Below are 9,560 nucleotides of genomic sequence, written 5' to 3' on the forward strand. Positions count from 1 at the left end.
CCGCACAATTGCACTCATCTCACACGCTAGTAAAGTAATGCTCAAAATTCTCCAAGCCAGGCTTCAGCAATACGTGAACCATGAACTTCCAGATGTTCAAGTTGGTTTTAGAAAAGGCAAAGGAACCAGAGATCAAATTGCCAACATCCACTGGATCATCGAAAAAGCAAGAGTTCCAGAAAAACATCTATTTCTGCTTTATTGACTATGCCAAAGCCTTTGACTGTGTGGATCACAATAAACTGTGGACAATTCTGAAAGAGATGGGAATACCAGACCACCTGACCTGCCTCTTGAGAAACCTACATGCAGGTCAGGAAGCAACAGTTAGAACTGGACATGGAACAACAGACTGGTTCCAAATAGGAAAAGGAGTACGTCAAGGCTGTATATTGTCACCCTGCTTACTTAACTTATATGCAGAATACATCATGAGAAACGCTGGGATGGAAGAAGCACAAGCTGGAATCAAGATTGCTGGGAGAAATATCAATAACCTCAGATATGCAGATGACACCACCCTTATGGCAGAAAGTGAAGAGGACCTAAAAAGCCTCTTGATGAAAGTGAAAGAGGAGAGTGAAAAAGTCGGCTTAAAGCTCAACATTCAGAAAACTAAGATCATGGCATCTGGTCCCATCACTTCATGGGAAAAAGATGGGGAACCAGTGGAAAGAGTGTCAGACTTTATTTTTGGGGGCTCCAAAATCACTGCAGATGCTGATTGTAGCCATGAAATTAAAAGACGCTTACTCCTTGGAAGGAAAGTTATGACCAACCTAGATAGCTTATTGAAAAGTAGAGACATTACTTTGCCAACAAAGGTCTGTCTAGTCAAGGCTATGGTTTTTCCAGTGGTCATGTATGGATGTGAGAGTTGGACTGTGAAGAAAGCGGAGCACCGATGAATTGATGCTTTTGAACTATGGTGTTGGAGAAGACTCTTGAGAGTCCCTTGGACTGCAAGGAGATCCAACCAGTCCATCCTAAAGGAGACCAGTCCTGGGTGTTCATTGGTAGGACTGATGCTAAAGCTGAAACTCCAATACTTTGGCCACCTCATGCGAAGAGTTGACTCATTGGAAAAGACCCTGATGCTGGGAGGGATTGGGGGCAGGAGGAGAATGGGGCGACAGAGGATGAGATGGCTGGATGGCATCACGGACTCGATGGACATGAGTTTGGGTGAATTCTGGGAGTTGGTGATGGACAGGGAGGCCTGGTGTGCTGCAATTCATGGGGTCGTAAAGAGTCGGACATGACTGAGCAACTGAACTGGACTGAACTGAAAGTAAGAAAAAAGAAACACACTGGGAAAACCTCTGAGGGTATCTCAGGGAATTAGTTCTGGGGCTAGGCAGAACTAATGAACTCTGGAGGAGAGGTAAAAATCATAATTTCACAAAAGAGCTACAAATAAATTATTTTAAAAAATGGAGAATGGAGAGAACAGGCTGTGGGTAAATGAGAGGGTACTTTTTGGAGGAGGTGGCATTTGAGCTGAACCTTCAAGACAGAGAGGATTTATATATTTTGAGACAGAAGGGGGAAGAGCATAATTTTTGTATGAATCCAAGACCACTTTTAGGAAACTTGATATATGAACACCTGAAATAGTCAGATGATGTGGGAAGGTAAGTCAGTATGATGAAGGGCCAGAGTGAAGGATATCTACTTTGCATCAGTTGTTCTGCATTCAAGTTCATTATGACCCAGTTGGGTCAAATATAGCTATTTTGCAGGGTTTTTTTTTCCCCCTTCTGTTTTTCTCTCTTTTCTTGATGTCATTTCTTCCTCCACTGTATGCTTTTCTTATTGTTCTTCCCTTTTCCCTTCTTTACCCTCCTTCTTCACTGTTCTTACTCAATGCCTGTCCTATGACTACAGGCCTTATTTTTAGTATATTAATATTGGTAGAAAGGTTATGAACTCTTTTGAGTTCCACTGTTGCAATGACAACATGAGGAGCTCTGTAGACATATGCCCCATAAACTGGTGAAAATCACTGAAAAAAATAAAAACATTCAAAGTCTCTGGAAATGGCATGTAGCGAATGAAGAAACACATATGCAAGAAGACTTACTAAAATCTGGTAGGAACAATGAGAATTGAGAATAACAAAAGCAAGACGCGGGACTCCCCTGGTGGTCCAGTGGTTAAGAAACTGCCTGTTAATGCAGGGGACATGGGTTCAATCCCTGGGCCAGGAAGATCCCACATGCCACTGGGCAACCAAGCCCTTGTGATGGAACTGCTGAAGCCAGTGCGCCTAGAGCCCAGGATCTGCAACAGGAGGAGCCACCGCAATGAGGAGCCCAAGCACCGCAGTGAAGAGCAACCCGCACTCTCCACAACCAGAGAATGCCCACGTGCCGCAACGAAGACCCAGCACAGCCAAAAATAAATTAATTAATAATAAAAAAAAAAATTCCAAGACTCGCTCAGTTCACTCCCAGCTCAGTGAGGCAGAAACTGGACTCTAGACTTATGCTGTCAAGAACACAGGACTCCTTCTCCCCCTGCCTCCCATTTGAGGTGCCATCTTCTCAGAGAGAGCTGTATGTCAGCATTTTTCATCCTATCCCAGCTACTTGTTGCTGAGGCTAAGTTCCGTGGGAGTGTAGCTAAGGGGTGAATGCTCCCTTCTTCTGCTCAGCCCCCAGTAATGGGATGGAGGCTCTGCCTTGGGCAGGCACCCCTGAGAATACTGAAAACTCAATCTCTCATGTCCCAGGTTGTAAAATAGTGGTTCCATGCTGAGTGAGGCAAGTCAAGAACCAGTGAAGCTGCTCAGTCGTGTCCGACTCTTTGCGATCTCATGGACTGTAGCCTACCAGGTTCCTCCATCCATGGAATTTTCCAGGCAAGTGTACTGGAGTGGGTTGCTGTTTCCTTCTCCAACTCAAGAAGACCGATGCTACTCCCTATCCAATGAGCACTCAGCTCCTAAAGCAGGAGGGGTCACTCAGAGAGAAGAATGGCATTGTCCACCCTCCCACCCCCGCGACCCCCCACCTCCCCCACCCCCTCACTCCCCACACCCACTTCAGAGTTGTGGCTGAGAGATTTAGCCTAGAGGAAGACGCAGGCCTTAAAACAGGTAGGTTGTAATCTCTTTCCAAAGGATCTGACTTTATTTACAAGAGAGTGAGGAATTTCAAGCTTAAGAGCTCTCTCAAAAGCAGTGGAGACTATATGTGTGTGTGTGTGGGGTCAGTCGCTCAGTCATATCCGACTCTTTACAAAACCTGTCAACTGTAGCCCATCAGGCTCCTAAGTCCATGGGATTTCTCAGGCGAGAATACTGGAGTAGGTTGCCATTTCCTCCTCCAGGGGATCTTCCTGACCCAGGGTTTGGACCAGTGTCTCCTGTGACTTCTGCATTGCAGACGATTCTTTCACACCCTGAGCCACTGGGGAAGTCTATGATGAATGACAATTGGGAAGATATTGTTAGATTCATTAGAGACATAGGCTAAGCTGTAGGCCAGAGAATTATAAAAATGAGCCAAAATGGAAATTCTAGAGTTGGAAAGTACAATAACTGAAATGAAACAATCACTAGATTGTTAGATGAATTAGAAGATTTAAAATAGATAAGATGATAATGCTCCCCAAATTTACAGATTCATACAGTCTCTGTCAATATTCCAGCTGGCTTCTTTGTAGAAACAGATGAGCTGATTCAAGAATTTGCATGGAATTTAAAGAGATCAAAGGAGAGCCAAAACAATTTGGAAAAGAGGAGCACAGTTATAAGAATGATACTTTTAATTTCAAAACTTACTGCAAGGCAGTAGTAATCAAGACAGTGTGGTATTGGTATTTTACTCTTTTATCAATGTGATAATAGAATTCGAAGTTCAGAGATAAGTCCATGGGTCTGTGATCAACTGATTTTCAATAAGGACACTAGTAGGAAAAGATTAGTCTTCAATAAATGTGTATGCTCAATCGCTCAGCCATGTCCTACTCTGTGACCCCATGGCTCTTCTGTCCATGGGATTTCCCAGACAAGAATAGTGGAGTGGGTTGCCATTCCCTTCTCCAGGGGATCTTCCTGACCCAGGGATTGAATCCACTTCTCTTGCACTGGCAGGCGGATTGAATTCTTTACCGCTGAGCCACCTAGGAAGCCCATTTGTTTGATAATATAGTATGATTGTGCAGTTGGAATTTGGAAAGAAATCTAGTTTTGAGTTCCAACTCTGCCAGATTTAAGTATTTAAGACGTGCATTTGTACAGCTAAGTTTTAACAAAGGGAAAAAAATGGACTTATTCATGGAAACCAGAGCTTTCCTTTTTGAAAATTTGACTTCACAAAAGAGACAAACTACTACCAAATGACCTAGTCAAGTCAAGCTTTCTGGAATTTGCTCAGTTAGTAGTGTTCTCTGTCCTTGCAGTAATGATAGTACTGGTTGTGAAATGAGGTAAGGGAGACCTGCCGTAGACCAGCATTTGCACACTTAGCTCCTGAATTATTTACTTCCTTCTGCACGCTTATTCTTTCTCTCGGATTCCTTGCAGTTGACTCCCCACTTTTCTTTTGCATCCCCTCTTTTCAGGTTTTTCACATTGTTAGAAAACATGCTTCCCTGCTTAGACCACAGAACTTTCCTCTTATCAGCTCATTGTAATAACTCTGTAGCAATATATGTCTTGTTTATGGGGGCCTGATTCATGACATGACCTAAATTTTCAGGTAAGATCTGGTTAGGTTTGACTTGTGTGCATACTTTGCACTAAGTTGCTTTAGTCGCATCCAACTCTTTGCGACCCCATGGACTGTAGCCCACCAGGCTCCTCTGTCCACGGGATTCTCCAGGCAAGAATACTGGAGTGGGTTGCCATGACCTCCTCTAGGGTATCTTCCCGACCCAGCGATTGAACTCGTGTCTCTCACGTCTCCTGCATTGGCAGGTGGGTTCTTTACCACTAGCACCACTTGGGAAGCCCTGGGTTTGACTTAAAGTCACATTTCTATTGTTCAGCTTACAAACTATCCCTAACAGTTTACTTCCCATTGGTTGCAATTAAAAGTACAGATACCTCTTTGCAGTTTGAGAAATATCCAGGAGATGGTGAAGGACAGGGAAGCCTGGCATGCTGCAGTCCATGGGGCCACAAAGAGTTGGCCATGACTGAGCAACTGAACAACAACTCTACCTACACCATAACCAAGAAACTAAAACAGGTTTTAACATAGACGCTGTGTTTATGACTCTCATTTTCCCACATGAAGGACAGAGCAATTCAAAATACAGAACTCTGACCCTATCACTGTCTCCTGAGTCAAGAGAGATGGAAGGTGAGCTTAAAGATGCTATAGATCAGCAATGAGCAATCTGCAGCCATATGCTGCCCCTTAGCTTTGCCATATGGCTCTGGGTCTAATTTCAAACCCACTTTCCAGCACATTTAAAGGTGAAGGAGATAGATGGGATTGAAGGACCTCCGTGGAAACCACCTACCAAGAGTAGGAGCGAGGTTTTAGAAGAGCCAGTCCTCTAGCGTGTATTGTCCAGCTGGACCAGGAGAGAGGCAGAAGTAAAGGCTTGTGGTTGGTGGAAATTAAGCAAATGCCTTTGGAGAGGTCCCAAGGCAGCTGGACCATGGGCTTCATTGTGAAGCCCGGCGCGTGCAGACCCAGAGCACCTGACTAGCAGGAAATGGAGAGAGGATTCATCTCAGTTCTTAGAGAAGGATTTTTCTTTTAATTGCATTGCTTTTGAGCTTCATGTTGTGTTTTTGGTAGCATCAAATCATTTCGTTTTGTTTGGGGAATTATGTTTATAGACATTTTTCCAATCTCTTTAAAATTTATTCTGCTATCAAGTCAGTTTATTATTTCCCTCTATTTCTTCCTGTCTCTCTTCCTTCCTTCCTCTTGTTAGCTGATTTTTACTACAGGGTAAAGTTCTGTATAGAATACATATATGCGCAAAGTAAGGTTCTTGTCCTGGAGGGTTTCTGGCTTTGAGAAGTTACGAGCTATGATAAAATATCTTTCAAAACAAGTAAGTATGCATGAGGTCAGGAATAATATTTCTAAAAAAATATCAGAGGAAAACGAGGTCACTTTAACTGCTATGCATGAATGTATGGGGCTGGGAATAGAGAAAGCTATAGACGGGAACAGAGAACCATGTGGAGATCCACTTTTTTTTTTTCTTAGTGAAATCAAGTACAGTTTTATATAAGAATTGGAAATAATCAATATCTGTGAAAGAAAACCCAATATTTAAATAACATTTCTGCATGTGAAAGGAAGAGCAATCACTCCATTAGGTTACCCTCCTAACTTAGCTGTGGGGCAGACCCCCGGGAGAGAGTGCTTAGGACCTCTCCTGACCAGGGTGTTACAAGGCCAGGACAGGGCGTCAGGCTTTTGTAGCAGTGCAGAGAGCAGACTTCTCCTGCCTCGCTGAACAGGCTGGGATCACCTGGCCTGGCCAAGGAGCTACAGAAGCAAAACACAGAGGGAGAACACATCTATTTAAGGTGGTAAGAAAGTGCAGAGAAGGGCCACCAAGTCACTGTCCCCATCATGGAGGGGCTGCTATCAAAAGGAGCTGTGGCCAAAACCCTGCCAAGCCTCACCTGTTAACACAGTTCCTGGGTTTAGGAATATTTTCCCATCGCGTTAATTATCCAAAATGTTACACAGTGGAAGGGATTAATGGAGTTTCCTTTTAAGCTTACGAAGCAGTTTATGGCCATGAAGAGGTGGTGGGGTATGCTGCCTTCAGCTTTCTGCCAGCATCCACTCTGAGCTGAGTTGGAAGCCTTGGAAAACAAGATTTATTCCCCCAAACATGCTGAGTCAGCACTTCCTTTTCACACTCAGTTCCAGTAGCCCTGGTAAAGGTGACACGTGCTCTTTCAGTGGAGGAAACATATTTTGGGAATGAAACCCCAACAGCCTGGCATGCTGCAGTCCACGGGGTCACAAAGAGTCGGACATGACTTAGTGACTGAACCACAACAGCATGCAAAGTTACAGGAGTTCCATCGGCCGTGTACGCTGTATCTCCTGAAGTTGTAGAAACTCAGACTAATGCAAAGATGTAAGATATTAAGAAATTAACCCAGAAAAAAATGTGATCAGAAAGGAGCACTGGCTGTTACTTTTCCACAGTGAGAAATCTTCAAGTACTATCATCAAAATAGTAAATCTGAAATTTGCATGGTCTTAGCCGACATTATCTCATTTTCTCTACAGTATGCATTTTACAGAAAAAGAAACTAAGGCTTATCGAAATTGAATGACTTGGTTGACATCACACAGCAAAGAGGTGATTAAGCATTAGAAGCAAAGACTCCCGATCAAATGCATAGTCCATGAATTTTAGTTACTGTTCCAAGTCAATTCATTGGGATTTTTTTTTCCCCTCTATTGAGTCTTTCAGGGCACATTTGATGGGTATTTCCTCTGAGCATTTCCTTTTGCTGAGCTCTAGAGGGGTCAAAGATGAAAATGGCATGGTTTCTTTGGTGTGGATCAAAAGGGCAGAGTCAAAATAGAAGCATATTTATGTTTAATATTCTAAACATGGTTTAAGTCACCCCAAGCACAATTCTTTTCCACAATGTCACATCAAACCTTTTTATTTTCTCTCTTTCTCACTTTCTCTCTTCATTTTCCTGTTCCCTGGAGCCTCAACCTTCTAAGACCAAGGCACTAGGAAATGTTTTTCCCTATTTTGACTCAAAGCAGGAAGGAAGACAAATACTTATATAAGCATAAAATATAAAATAATTCATTGAAAAGAATTTCATCTCAATCATTTAAGTATTCATTCTTGGAGTTTCTTTTATTTTAGGTGTTTCCCCCCCTCCCCCTACTTCCTACTTGGTGGTAAATCCACAAAGGCCTTATTGTCCCATGCTCTTCTCCTTAGGATCTGAATGTTTTTCCCTTTCCCATACCCATCAACAACACCAGGCCAAACAGGAAGAGCACTAACAACCCATAATAAAGTCTGTAACGGACACAATGCCTGGGTTTTGGAAGGAAGAGAAGAGTTAAGGACCCAGGGTCTGCAAGGGTCTATGAGAGCAAGGTTTTAGGCATCGTGTCCTGCTTTTTGCAGCGGAAGGGACAGCTTATAAGTAGGGTTCTCTCAAAGGCTAAGGATAAAGCAAGGGCACTAAGAATGTTGCTCTGAACCTCGCTCCACCTGTCTACTCGGTATGGCTTGGGTCTTATCTTGAACTGCTAGGAGAACACCCACTGGATGTTTTACAGAGCTCTGTATGCATTTATTCACCCAGGTTGCATATTTGTTCATCCTTTCCTTGATCATCTCCAGACTTCTGGATTCTTCTAGTGTGTGAAATAAGAGAAAAGAGAGCTACTTGTGGAGTCAACCAGCTAGATGGCAAATGATATATATTTTACTCATGTCCTTACCCTTTTCCTTTCAAAGATATGTTTCCTGGGTTAAGCATGTGCTGTCTGCAATGACACATTATAATGTGACCTACAAATATATCATGATTGCATCAGCTTAGGGTCCCAGTAGCAGCTCTTACTGTTCCCAGGTTGTGACAGCCAAAAATGTCTTCAGACATTGCCAGGTGCCCCCAGAGGCAAAATTGCCCCCAGCTGAGAATCACTATTTTTTTCTTTTTTTTTTTAAATGAGGTATAAGTGACATATAACATTATATCATTTTCAGGTATACAACATAATGATTCAATATTTGTATATATTGTGAAATTATCATCACACTAAGTCTAGTTAACATTCATAACCATACAGACTTACAATTCTTTTTTCTTATGAGGACTTTTAAGACTGATTCTGTTAGCAACTTTCAAAAATGCAATATGGTATTTTTAACTGCAGTCGTCATGCTGTACATCACATCCTTATTTATTTTATAACTGGAAATTTGTGCCCTTCTTACCCCCTGCACCTCTTGCAATCATCAGTCTCTTGTTACGACCAATCTATTCTCTATATTATCTACAAGCTTGTTTGAGAACCACTATTCTAACTGGAATGTTCTCCCAGATACCTGCATGGCTAGCAACTCCTTCAGGAAATGGATCAGAATGTCACTTTCTCAGTGAGGGCCACACTAGCTGCTCTTTTTGCAACTTCAGTGCCACTTGCAACTCTTCACTGAATTACACTGCTTAGTCTTTTAATTTTCCACTCATGGGTCTTCCAACATACTATGCAACATTCTTATTTATCCTTGTTCTTGGCTCTCTCCTCATTAGAACATGAGCTCCATGCAGGGCTGTCTGTTTTGTTCACTGATGTACCTTCAGTGCCTACACCAGTGCCTGGCAGATGTTAAGCAATACTACGTATTTGGTAAATGATTGAGTGGTCAACATTTATGTAAAACTGTAATATTTATCAGTATATCCACATATATTATCTCATTTAACTCTCAAATAATGTTAATGGTTAGACCATAGTATTATTTATGTTACACAGTGTTATTTCTGTTACATAGTTAAGAAGATTCTGTGACATTAAAGGTAAGTCACATATTAAGAAATGATGATGCTAGAAGGCAACTAGAATGATTAAATTTTT

The sequence above is a fragment of the Bos taurus genome, chromosome 8 (genome assembly GCF_002263795.3).
Source record: "Bos taurus isolate L1 Dominette 01449 registration number 42190680 breed Hereford chromosome 8, ARS-UCD2.0, whole genome shotgun sequence".
NCBI classification, from domain to species: Eukaryota; Metazoa; Chordata; class Mammalia; order Artiodactyla; family Bovidae; genus Bos; species Bos taurus.